This window comes from Magnolia sinica, chromosome 6 (genome assembly GCF_029962835.1).
Source record: "Magnolia sinica isolate HGM2019 chromosome 6, MsV1, whole genome shotgun sequence".
NCBI classification, from domain to species: domain Eukaryota; kingdom Viridiplantae; phylum Streptophyta; class Magnoliopsida; order Magnoliales; family Magnoliaceae; genus Magnolia; species Magnolia sinica.
In genome coordinates this window covers 65,118,764-65,133,504 of record NC_080578.1, presented here as the reverse complement: position 1 = coordinate 65,133,504, position 14,741 = coordinate 65,118,764, and positions in this window count along the sequence as shown.

The following is a 14,741-nucleotide window of genomic DNA, read 5'->3' as shown; positions in this document are numbered from 1 at the left end:
CATCATCCATGTCTTGCATCGCATGGCCTTGATATGGCCAATAGCATTCATGCATTGCATCGCATAGCCTTATTACGACTGATGGCATCTATGGACTTACCAGCATTTCTGCATTACTCTAATAATGCATACTTGCATTTTTACTGTGCGCCCACACTTTCACCACCATCTAAGCTTTATATAAGCTTATGCACGATTGATGCGTGCAGGTGATGCTAGGATGCTGCAGTAGCATTGAGCTTGGAGCGTATAGCTGACTTCTGGAGCTTTTGATTATTAATATTGTATTTTCCTTACGCATTATACTCAAAGTTCTTAATCTTAGTGGATTTGTGATGATGTTGTTAATTGTTGTTTGTGGGTTATGCTTATGGCTATGCTTATTACGATTAAATTCACATTAAAAATCCTCTTTGTAGGATCCTAAGATCGGAACCTGATATATAGGTGGTGAGAGCCGAGAATGGGGTACTACAGAGGCTATCGGTGTTAGATTTAGCGTTCGAAAATTTTATAAGCCCGATTTTTGAATTTGCGGCGTGATAGATATTATGACACCCCCATCACTATATGGTCACATGTGGGTGGGCACACGTGGGAGAACGCTGATGTGGGTGGGGCCTGGACGAGCTACTACTGGTTGGCAGGCTACTGTACCTCGAGTGAAGGTGAAACTTTGTCCCACATCGGAAGAATTGTCCGAAGTTGTGGTGGCTATAAGTTAGGTTCCTCCCTTAAAAGACATGACGCGTTTTAAAGCCATGAGCTTCAGCAAAGCAGACAATATCATGTGTCACGCCCCAAACCCAGAAATCAGATTCACAGGAATCCCGATCACTGAATCCGGTGCCGACATCCTCCGTAGTACACCATTCTTGGCTCCTAGCACCCAAATGTCAGGTTTCGATCCTGGGATCCTACAAGGAGGATTTTTCAACGTACATTTATCTCGTAAGAAGCATAACCACAAGTTTACCCAAATTATGAAGGTAACATCATCATCACATATCCACTAATATAAACATTTGAATATAGTACTAAAAGGGAAATACATATATATCAAAAATCAAAGCTCCTAAAAACTGCCGCACGCTCCAAGCTCAACGCTGGTGTGACCTAACGGCAGCTGCACACATCTATCGTGCATAAGCTTCTGAAAAGCTTAGAGGGTGGTGAAAGTGTGTGCACAAGTATTCAATGCAATAACATGTCGAAAATATTGACAAGATCATGAATCATACAATAACAGAGTAAGCGAAAATACTGACAAGTCCATGAGTCATACAATATCAGAGTATCCAATACATATCAGCTATGCGAATGAAGAGTCATAGAGAGCTAAATATCATATTCCGAGGGTACAATGCAATATGTAAATCCTGCTAAGTCTGTCTAAGACATATAAGTACAGAAAACATAACAACCCAAAATGCCATATACCTGCAGATGCAATATGCAATGCGAATGAAATGACCAAGCTGGAGTGTGAGGTCGGGATGAAAGTACGTAGTATCACAGGCTATGCGGTCCATCACAAGGGACTTCTATCCAAACCAGTCCCATACCTTAATTTGGATAGTCAGACTCAATGTGATAAACTCCTGATCTCAGGTTAGTCGCACGCCCAACCGAATCCTGGTCATGCAAAGGTGCACGTAACAAATAGTTGTGTACCACCAGCCCGAGTGGATAGTGAATGAATGAATGAATGAGTATGCAATTTCTGCTCAATAAGTCCACATATCAGTACAGTTCCTCATTGGGATCATCACCAGGTTCTAGTATACTCGGGCGCTCATGTATCCACTCGGTCTCAACGTTGGGGCATCCTCTGGTACAAGAGGGTTTAAGGATTTTCACCTAGGGCCATCTATGGCATCCCGATACTAGAATAAATTTTTGGTGTCCCGTCTGGCCATCTACGATATGCCTATGGAGGCTACGACCCTGATGTCACTAGGGCATACAATAATCATAATACACAATGCAAGATGCATGAGTCACACAATCCAATCATGCATTAATCCTGCATATACCGTGCGCTCATGTGGGGCAACTCCGCCTATCAGGGAGTCCCATGAACAACCTGCCATATGCAATGGCCAACCATATCTCATAATCAAACATGCAGATGATGCGTATGAGCATGTATCATGATGCTTTGCTGTCACATACTCAGAATTGGCCTCGATACTCGGAATTGGCCTCGACAATCGAAATCAGCCACAACTATCGGAATCAGCCACAACTATTGAAACCAGCCTCATCAATCACACTCGGCCTCGACAATCAAAATTGACCATCAGAGTCGGCCTCGACATATGGAATCAACCTCGTCAATCGGACTCGGCCTCGACAATCGGAATCAACCATCGGAATCGGCCTCGACCTACAGAATCGGCCTCGTCAATCAGACTCATCCTCGACAATCAGAATTGGTCTCGTCAATCGGTCTCGGCCTTAACAATCGGAATCGATGATCAGAATCAATAGTCAGAATCAGCAATTAGTGAGAATGGGCCTAACAAGGCCTAAGGAAAGGTCACAATATGGACATCCAACCATCATTGTCCATCAATGTGGACATTCAACCAACATTACTCCCAAGGAATGACCCACATTGGGTTAAACATATAGTGGGCCCATGCCCTCACACAAAGGCCTAATACACATCGCAATGGGCCTCTTACAAGGGCTACATACACATCACTATGGGCCCCATCACATGGACCTCGAATACATCACAATGGGCCTCACTCATGGGCCTCAAATACATCACATTCGGCCTCACCCATGGGCCTCGAATACATCTCATTGGGCCTCGTCCATAGACTTCAGATTCAAATAGGTGGGCCCTATCACATGGGCCTTAAATATACATCAGGATGGGTCGCGCCCATGGGCCTCAATACTAGGCCTTACATATCAAGTGGGCCACATTACATGGGTCACAAAATACATTAAAATGGGCCTCAAGTGGACTTGGACCACACCAAAAATTATATCAATGGTTGTAGGTGTAACACATGTATCACTGTACACTATCATCCCATGGGGCACATGGCCCACTTATGATGATCAGCACTGCCCAAACATTGTCTATGTAAATCAGCATAATCTAAACATTATCCAGCACTGTCCAGCATAATCTGGACGGTGTGGATGAAATAAATACATCGTGGTGGGGCTGTACATGGAAAAACAGATGGATGGTTTTGAGAAACACATGCCCCACGGTTAGCCCACAACTGCTAACATCAACAGTAGCATGAGTTGCTGGATGGCTCAAATATACAACACATCATAAAGTGGGCCCAACAGGTGGACAGTGTGCCTGCTACAACATGGTGGGGCCCGCGAATGCACAGTAGATGGGCCCACCATCCAGCAAGTTGGATGGTCCAGGCCAAACATATACATCGCAGTTGGCCCCTCAGCACGTCCAGATGGACGATGCTAAAATACAATACATATATTAAGATGGGTCCCACTAAAAAAAAAAATAGATGGACGGCGTGAATATACATGAGGTGGGTTACCACCGTCCTAGGGCAGATGGACGGATAGTATAAAACACATACATCAAAGTGGAGTCCACCGTCTAGCAAACTGGACGGACGGTGGATATAAAATATATAAACTAAGGTGGGCCTCATTTATTGGGGATGGATGGTACAAATATACATCATATGGGCCCCACGTCCCAGCCCATGTACAACATGGGAAAGACACATACATCAGGGAGCCCCACATGGATAGGGTCCATGTCCTAGCAAGTGGACAGACGGGTGGGATAAAACACATAAATCATGGTGGTTCTAGGGTGCGTCCATTTGATGGACGGACTGGATATACAACCCATACGTAAGGTGGGTCCCACCGTTTAGACGGTGTGGAAACGAAACACATACATAATGGGCACCACCATCCACTGTTGGACGGCGTGCATACAAAATATACATCATGGTAGGGTCCACATGGGTGGACGGTCTAGCTGAAAAACAGATGGATGACATGGAATGGGACCCACAGAACTTGCTGACCTCACAGCAGCTACCAGCTGCGTGGGTCCCACAAAACTTGTTGACATCACTACAGCAACTGTATAGCTGGAGTGAGGTACACTAGCCGTCCCACTTCACAAGGTGGGTCCACATGTTGGACGGTGTGGGTAAAACACTTTCATCAGTGGGTCCCACGTGGGGCCACCATAATATATTATTTATATTATATTATATATATATAACATATACAGAGGTGGGTCACACCATCCAGGAGGCTGGACGGTGTGGAGAAACACTTACATCAAGGTGGGTACCCACTGTCCAAACTTACTAGACGGCTGGGATATACAACAAATCATAAAGGTGGGTCCCACGTATGGCCCATCATGAGGTTTATTTACCATTTAATCTGTTAATAAGGTCACAAGGACCGGAATGAAGAGGAAAAACAAATTTCATAATGTAATGCCCTGAAATTCGGGGGTCGAGCATAACTCAGCTCCCGAGTTCCAAAACATCACTTATGCAACATATTTAATGATGAATGTATGTTGACTGTATTAGTGCATAAAACATGGAATAGATTAAGCCAAAACACAGATATGATTCAGGGACAAGTGAATAAAGCAAGCGGAAGACTTATAGTAAAATGTGTACAAGTGTAAATCCCTGAATTACATATACAATCAGATCGTGTAAAAGTGTTATTTATTAAAATTTAAGTATCAAGTTACATCATTTCAGTCCCCAAAATATATCCCAGAAATCCCACGCATCAGACCGAGGCTCGCTAGAACCCGTCTGAAAACTGCATATAGGAGAAGGCAGCCTCGTCGTCATCCAGCTCCCGCTCTGCCTCAGACGTCGCATCCACATCTGCAACATCAGGGCCTAAGACAGAGTCTGGTGGGTGTGTAACACCGCCCCAGAAACGTGGGAGTGAGTGATCAACTCAGTGGAACAATAAGGCACTGGTTAACATGTTATCAGTTCAATCAAACAGTAATGATAAAGCAGGATAAGTAATTAAATCCTAAGTACTCTTGTTAATGCAAGTATGAATGCAATATGATGCGTGCCCTCACGCGTACACCCTCAGCGTCTTCATCTTACGTTACGCATGACATCGCCTCAAAGTGCGCCACATCTACAAAGCACATGCAAATGCGGTGCATGGATATGATTACCAAGTTGTTATTAGTCCATTTCACACAACAGGATTGGGAAGCTAAGATACCTTCCTCATATCACCATCCAAACAGTGATCCATACTAGGGTCATCAATCCTAGATATCTCATACGATCATATAGTTGAGGTCGTAGCAAAGGGCTCGTCACCAATCAATGCACGCCTTTCATGCCCTTACTACCACAGATCGGCTCGTCACCTCCTTGCGGTATCCAGGTATGCTCGAGGTCACTACAAAGGGCTCGTCACCAATCAATGTAGGCCGACAGTACGAATATAGTGTCCCATACCACCATAATCAGCTCACGAGTTAGGTTGCTCACTGGTCACTACGGGGAGGCTCGTCACCCCAGCGTAGGCCGACAGCTCGACCACGGTGTCCCATACCACCATGTCCGGCTCATGAGTCTTAGCGGATCAGGTACCATGGTTATTAGGATTTCCCTGGTAAGTTCGGTACCCTAGATTCAAGCAGTAGCGTCCATACATGGTTAACATACATCGGACAATCGGGTTACTTGACGAACTCGACTAGCACGAGCGCACGTCGAATTGAGCGACATAGAGTGCGCAAACACTCCGCGTGGCCAAACCACTGCCGACAACTCTAATACGACTCGGGTTCGTCTAATACATCTCACGTGGCGAAAGCAATCTCAACCACGATTCATAGGGTCAATTACCGATTTCCTGGACTAAGGCATAGTCCCAAACACCTTACACAACTACAGATATTCATATGGAATGTAAAGCAGTAATGGATCAACAGCTCAAATCATGGTACATACACATCTGAAGAATATCAACTTAACATAAATGTAAGCATAGGAGATGCTTGAATTTAAATAACTTGGAATGTAACTGCATAAAGGAAAACATGCGCATCCATAGGAGTATTGAGAATCACTTCTCAACGCCCGCAACAAGTGTAATAAGTTACACTTAGATCATTCATGCATTTCTACAAACACTTAGCATACATGGAACAACATACATGACGCATGTTAAAATACATGCACTTTGACAATTCCTTTTATCAAGGAGTTGTCATACATGCATCTAGCATACATACATGACAAATAATCATGGCAAACACAAGTGCATATTTTATACGTATAAGGTACTTTGTAAATACACTTAGAATACACAAATCTCAATATAGCACATGCATATCAGGAAAGCAATGTAAACACAACATTTGGCATGTGAAATCTCACCCATAGCAAGAATAAATCACTAACTGGGATTGAAAGCCTTGAAAACCATAACCTATACACTTAAAGTCCGCACCTTAAGCGAAGAAGGAACCGCCGAGCTGATTTAGACGAGTTGTCTTCGTCAACGGCGCTAGAATACCCTAAAATAAGGATAGAAATGAGATACAACAACACCAAGTCTAATCTAAGCTCTAACACAGGTTAGGGTTAGGTTAACTTACCCCAAAGGAACTCAGAATCGTCAGAAGAACGATTCAAAGGGAAGGTTCGAAGATGAAGAAGAACAAGGAAGAATCAAGATGATTCACCAACTTATCTCTCTCACTTACTCTCTCTTTTCCACTCTCTTTCCAAGCTAGGGTTAGAGAAAATTCGTATGGAAATGAGAGCTAGGGTTTAAGGACTATATATAGGCCTTAAAATGATGGAAATAACCCCAGGGTCAAGGTATACTTAGGTTATAACCAAAGCACGCCTTTCTCGATCCAACGAAGCACTTCTGGTGGGCCTATAACCACGAAAGGTCGGACTTAAGCTCATTGACCATGGATTTCAGTCAAGCTGAGATTTCATACCGACCGGCTCTTCAGATCAGCCGTGGCGGACCACACTCAATTCAACGGTCACTTAATCCGATCAGGTCCACAAGCACTAGGATATGCCTGGGCCAACTATCCTGATCAGTGGGTGAAATTGGGTCAAAATCCAACGGTCAGAATGCTTAAAATCGTCGCGCAAGCGACACGACTCAGATTTCAATAAAAGCTTAATAAATTCCAACCGTTCTCACACTCTTCACTCCGAACTCAAGCAAATCGACCCAGAACATCGGATCGACTTGATTTTCGAGGTGAAGATCAAGCCCAACTCGGTGACCGCAACAGCCTAAGATCATCGCCATCGGACTTTCGACGCGCGGTCCAGGTCCGATCCAGATCTTCCAAAAATTCCCCAGAACAACTGGATTTAGCGATGGATCCCAGATTTCAGAGTAACATAGCGCTCACTAATCTACACGTTTTGAGCCATGCAGATACAATTTAAAGTGATTGATGCGGATTTCACAAGCAATCGAGTAAAGCGCTAATTACCCCAAAACAACTACTTAAGGAAAGATTAGCACAAAAAATTCCAAGGTCGTTACAATCTACCCCCCTTAAAGAAAATTTCGTCCTCGAAATTCATACCTTCATATAATCCTTGAGGATCAGAGGGTAGGTCTTCCTGACCTCAGCTTCAGATTCCCAAGTAGCCTCTTCCACACCATGATGCGTCCATAGCACCTTCACAAGAGGGATAACCTTGCTACGCAATACCTGCTCCTTCCTATCTATAAGGAACGTACTTCTTCAGCATAAGTGGCATCCTCACTCAACTGCACTTGCTCCCAACTGATAATATGCGAAGGATCAGGAACGTACTTCTTCAGCATAGAAACATGAAATACGTTATGCACGCCCGCAAGAGGTGTGGGCAAAGCAAGGCGGTATGCTACTGCTCCCACTAGATCCAGAACTAGAAATGGACCAATAAATCTCGGCGTCAGCTTCCCCTTCTTACCGAACCGCAGAACTCCCTTCAGAGGAGAGACCTTCAGAAACACATGGTCTCCCACTACAAACTCAAGCGGTCGACGCCTCGTATCAGCATAACTCTTCTGCCTGCTCTGCGCTGCTAGAAGTCAACGTCGAATGATGTCAACCTTCTCTGAAGTCACCTGCACCAACTCTGGGCCAAGCAAACTACGCACACCAATTTCTGCCCAACAATGTGGTGCTCTGCACGGGCGACCATACAATGCCTCATAGGGAGCCATGCCGATACTCGCCTGGAAACTATTATTATACGCGAACTCTGCATACCGAAGACAATCATCCCAACTATCTTTGAAATCCAAAACACAAGCTCGCAACATATCCTCCAGGACTTGATTCACGCGCTCCGTCTACCCATCTGTTTGCGGATGAAACGCGGTGCTGAACTTCAGTTTCACACCCATCGCTTCTTGGATACGAGTCCAGAAGATAGATGTAAAACGCGTGTCTCTATTAGACACAATCTCCAGGGGAACTCCATGCAGACGCACTATCTCCTTGATATACAACCTAGCCAACTCGTCTGCAGAGTAAGTGACTCTGATCGGTAAGAAATGCGCCGACTTCATTAATCGATCGACGATCACCCAGATAGAGTCAAATCCCTTTCTCGTCCTCGGCAACCCAGAAATAAAATCCATAGAGATGAAATCCCACTTCCATTCAGCTATGGGCATGGGTTGCAACAACCCAGGAGGTCGGCGATGCTCTGCCTTGACCTGCTGGCACGTGAGACAACGAAAAACAAATTCAGCAATCTGGACCTTCATATTGTCCCACCAATAAGACCTCTTCATATCCTGATACATCTTCGTGCTACCTGGATGCATCGCAAGCTTAGAACTATGGGCTAACTCGAGAACCTCACGTCTCAAGTCAGGGATGTCAGGAACACATAACCGGCCATGAAAACGTAGGCCCCCATCAGAACTAACACTCCAGTCGGAGCTCTCATCGGTACTAACCCGCTGCCTCATCTTCACGAAAAGCTCATCATCTGCCTGAGCTGCAACGATCCTCTCGTCGATAACAGGCTGTACACGAATGTGTGCGATAACCTCATACGGCTCAACCACCGTAAGCTTCTGCTCAAAATCGCGCACGAACTCCAACATCTCCCACTCTGCTATCATCAGCAGAGCTGCAAACTCCAAAGCCTTCTTGCGACTCAACGCATCTGCCACAAGGTTCACCTTACCAGGATGGTAAGAAACATCGAACTTGAAGTCCTTCAATGTTTCCATCCATCTGCGCTGCCTCATATTCAAATCACGCTGCGTGAAAATATACTTAAGGCTCTTGTGGTCGCAAAAGAGCTCGAACTCCTCACCATAGAGGTAATGTCTCCAGAGCTTTAATGCGAAGATGACAGCTGCCAATTCCAGGTCGTGCGTAGGGTAATTCTCTTCGTGTTTCCTTAACTGACGCGAAGCATAAGCAATCACCCTGTCCTTCTGCATAAGGACACAACCCAGACCAACGCGAGAGGCGTCAGTATATATAATATACTTAACCCCTTGCTCTGGTAATACTAGCACAGGGGCAGACGTCAACTTGTCCTTCAGCTACTGAAAAGCTAACTCCGCCTACTCACTCCAAGCAAACTTCAAATCCTTCCGTGTCAGCTGCGACAACGGTCTGGCAATCTTCGAGAAGTCTTGAATAAAGCGTCGATAATAGCCTGCAAGGCCAAGAAAACTCCTCACCTCAGTAACTGAACCAGGCTGCTTCCAGTCCTGCACTGCAGCTACCTTGGCAAGGTCGACGGCTATCCCGTCCTTGGACACCACATGTCCCAGGAACTTGACTTCCTCTTTCCAGAAATCACACTTCTTGAACTGTGCGAAAAGCTGATGCTCCCTAAGAGTACCCAAAACCGCTCTTAAGTGCTCCTCGTGCTCTGCCAGGCTCGTCGAATAAATCAAAATGTCATCGATGAAGACAATGACGAATCGAAACAGGAAAGGTCGAAACACCATGTTCATCAGATCCATGAACACGGCCGGTGCATTCGTCAGACCGAACGACATCACAAGGAACTCATAATGACCGAAGCTGGTCCTGAAAGCGGTCTTCTGCACGTCCCCAACCTTGACGCGCAACTGATGATACCCTGACTGCAGATCAACCTTCGAAAAGTACCGTGCCCCCTTCAACTGATCAAACAGATCATCAATCCTGGGCAAAGGGTACTTATTCTTCACAGTTACCAAATTCAACCTGTGATAATCAATACACAATCGCAAGGAACCATCCTTCTTCTTCACAAACAAAACAGGTGCTCCCCAAGGAGACACACTGGGCCGAATAAAACCCAATTCCAGCAAACCATTTATCTACTTCCTCAACTCCTCCATTTCACTTGGAGGCATCCGATAGGTGGGTAAAGAAATGGGCGCCGCAACAGGCATAAGATCGATAGCAAAATCAATCTCACGCTGAGGAGGTAATCCAGGAATCGACTCAAACACATCTTCAAACTCCTGAACTACCGGCGTGCTAACCAACGCCGACTCGGCCGAACTCTCCAACAGAGAAGAATAAAAATCAATACGAATAGGGTAACTGACCTGAACTGGGAAAGTAACAGTCTCGCCCTCAGGTCCATGGATCGTCACTGATCTCGCTTCATAATCAATCTCAGCTCGCATCTTCGTGAGTCAATCCATACCCATAACAACATCGTAGTGATAAAGCGGTGCGACTAGCAAATCAACACGGATCGATCCACTTCCCAGATCGACCAAACAATCCATACAACGCTTGCCCAAGGCAGAGGACATCCCCGTAGCGGTAGTAAGCGTCACCCCAGGCATAGGAACAGATCTCAAACCCAAACGCCTAACTGCCGTATAAGAAATAAGAGAAGTAGTGGACCATGTATCCACTAGCACAGAAACGGGAATACCTTCAATATGCGCTGTCACCTCAAAGGACCTCGGCACCAAGTCAGACGTAGGCGCTTCAGCTGAAAGCGCATGAACACGAGCCTGCTGTTGACGATTCGGCGGAGGAACCATGGGCCGCTGAGGTGGCCTGAAACCAGGAACTGCAGGTCTGAAGGATGGATGAGCTGGCGTTGATCGAAGAGGAGGAGGAGAAATCACCGGAGGCATCGGACGGCTAACCCTCTGCGGTGGAGTAAAACCACTTGCTCGCATACGGGAAAAGCAGAAACGGTCCAAGTGCCCCACCTTCCCACAATAAGAACATCTCAGATCAGCTCTCATCTGCTGAGCGGGCGGCGCTGAACGCCTAGGAGGAGAATCAACATGGGCCTCTTGCCGAGGAAAGGTGCACCCTGAAAGTCCGGTCGCGACCTAGGAGGCATCGGTGCTCGCATGCGGGACGCTCTATCTCCGTCCTGCTCTACTTGCAAAGACATGCTCACCAGCTCCGCATATGAAGAAATACTAGCACAGCAAATCTTCGATCAGATCTCAGGTCGCAGCCCCTCAGAAAAACGCCGCATCCTCATCGGCTGATCACCCAGGATCAAAGGAACATACCGCCCCAACTCAGTAAACCAGTTCTCATACTCCGTAACCGACATCCCTCCCTGGCGGAGGTGAAGGAACTCACTCTCCTTCTCGTGTCGGTACGTAACCGAAAAATACTTCTCGTGGAAGCGCGCCTCAAACGCCTGCCACGACCACACGAAGTCCTCCTCGACAGTGCGAAGCACACTGTCCCACCACAAACTGGCCTCCTTCTCAAACATGAAGGTGGCAAGCTCAACCTGCTCGACCTCAGAGCAGTGCAACGGTCTCAGCATCTTAGAGATGCGGTCAATCCAATACTCGGCCTCCTCGGGTCTATGAGAACCCGCAAAAGTAGGAGGTCCCAAGCGCTGGAATCGCTCGAATGTGCCACTGGCACTAACACTGGCACTGGCACTCCCAGATGGAGGCATAGGTGAAACAAGTGGAGTCGCCCCTACTGACTGAGCAAAGATGCCAGCCATGGAGGAGAGGAACTCCTGCTGCTGCTGCTGCTGATACTGCTACTGCTGAAACTGCTGCTGCTCCATCAACAACATCATCTGCTCAAACCTATCAACAGGCGAAGCAGAAGAAGGTGCATGGCTCGGCTCAGGAACCGAGGGTGTGACTGGAGGAGCCATCGGTGTCGACCCAACACTAGCCCGAGATGGACCCACCTGTGGATCTGACTGGCTATCGCTCAAGGGAGGAACCCCAGCAAGCGACTCAATCAGAGAAAGACGGGCCGAAGTCTTCGAACCCTTAGGAGGCATCCCTACATTAAATCAAAGGATGCAACCTGTCAGATTCTAAGTCATATAATCCATCCACACAACAACAACACAGTACAACACAGCACCAAAGACAAACAACATGCATTCCATTAATCAAAATCGTCGCAATACAAGTAGTGCAGCAATACATGAATCACGACTAGGAAAGCATGAAAACAACAACATCTAACACTTCAAACAACCATAACAACTACAACCACTAACAGCTACAACAACTACAACAACTCCAACTACAAGCCAACAACGGCTACACACAAAAAGAAAAACACAATAAAGCAAAGACGGCCACGATGATGCTACTCGTTGGAATCAGGAGATGGAGGCGGAGCACCCTTATCCTGCAAGCAACACAGGATAGACTTCAAAGTCCGAGACATCTTCTTAAGCTTATGCTTAACAAAGCCTCGAAGATCAACCATCTCCTGGCGTAAAGCAGCTTGCCCTTCTTCAAGCCGTATAAGACGGGCATCTCTGGCAGTCTGCTCTGCGCCCTGCTCAGGCACCACAGGAGGAGAGCTATCACTCGAATCCTGTGCCTCAATCTCTTCCTCGCCTTGCTCTGCTTCTTCCCCAGACTCCGCACCGCCTTCAGCATAACTCTCATCATCACCACTCTCAGACCCAGCCTCACCCTCTGAGGCAAGCCGACCAGAACCAACCTCCATCAGCTTGAGAGTCCTCAAATTGATATAGCGAACAAGGACCGGCTTCTCAGCTCCAAGCCTATAGCCAAACTCATGTGCAATCTTGCAAATGAGGCGGCCAAAGGGAAGAGACTCAGTCCTTCTACTCGAATGAGCGATGAGAATAATCTGACGCAGGACGTACGTCGGCACACACAACTTCGCATCCTGCCCCACCTGATATAGGAAATCTACCATCAGGCGCGTACACTCGCTGCGGTTGCTCCACCTTGGATATACATTGAACGTAAAGATGTGGTGAAGCAAATGGAAGTCGTCCGTCATGAAAGAAGCCAGAAGACTCCTATTCGGCTGCCATTCAACCAGACGACCACACAGGAATCGGGTGCGACGATCCCTCTCACGCACACTATCCACATTCTTCTCGCTGGCATGCACTTCTCCAAGTGGCACCTTCAAGAGTTGGGATATCAAAGCAACATTGACAATTCCAACTCGTCTGCTACCACAGGGAATCTTGAACTATAGAGGATCCAGCGAAGGCTCCAGAATGTTGGCATAGAAGGCCCGAACAGTGCTAGCATTCGCGCGATACTCGCCTTCAAACAAGGGACCCCAACCAGCCCCTTCAAGGCGCTCCAATAAGAAGAACTCACCAAAGAGCCGCGGATCAACATGAGCCTCAAAAAGGACTCTACGCCCCTCATAGACTCCATGCGATAATTCCGCCAACAAGGTCCTACTGACAGGAGCTCGAGGATCGAGGTCCCGCTTCGTCTGGAACTCGCGCGTGGCGGACGTGCTAGCGGCGGCACCTCTCGGCCTCCGTGCACGGGTTGGGCGGCTCGGCCCGGCTTCATCCACGGGCGCTCTCTTCTTCCCCATCAAGGAAAGAAGGGAAGAAATGGAAAAGATGGCCGTCACAATCTCAAAGAGGGCCATGAGAAATGAGAGAAAGAGAGAAATAGGAAGATGGTGAAGCTCCCACACAACTATTAGCCAAATAGGGAATGAAAAGGCTCAAATGAGAAGGGAAAAAGAAGAAATCAGCAATGGAATGGAAGATTTGAGAATGAGGTGATGGGTTTGCACGAAAATGGGAGGAAGATGAAGATTTGGGAGAGATTTAAGAGAGTTTGGAGAGGTTTTGGAGGAAAAGGAAAGCTTGGGGGTGGGTTTTATGAAGGAAATAGGTAAAAGGAAGGGTTTTAAAATGAAAACCGTGGAGGGGTGGGCCACACAAGGCCTATGGACGATCGGCCCGCATCGGCCCGGCCCGCCTGGCCATCGCCGGTCTCTGGACATATCGGCGATGCCTCACCAATTTGGCGAGGCCCTCCTGGTCCCCCTTGGTCCAAAATGAGTGGTTCCCCCCTGGGCCCCACTGGAAATGCCCCAAATGGCCCCTTGCGTAGTTTGAGGCCTATCGGGTCATTCTGACAGAAATCTGGTTCAACAGCGATTTCTGGAAGGTTTAAGATGAAAAAAAAGGGAAGATAGACCATCTACACTCATTAATAGAGGGTCTAGGAAAGGTTTCGGGTCACTGTGTGTGATCAGGTAAGAGTACAGACTCGATCTCGGCAAAGGTTTTCAAGAAACTTTCGCCGATAAAAGCTACAGAGCACAAACACAAAGCGATGATAGACCCGCACCCAAATACACTAAAGTGGCGACAACGTGCGGTGTGTGACCATAACCCAGGTCCGGTTTAATCCAGATCATGCTCTGATACCAACTTGTAACGCCCTGAAATTTGGGGGTCGAGCATAACTCAGCTCCCGAGTTCCAAAACATCACTTATGCAACATATTTA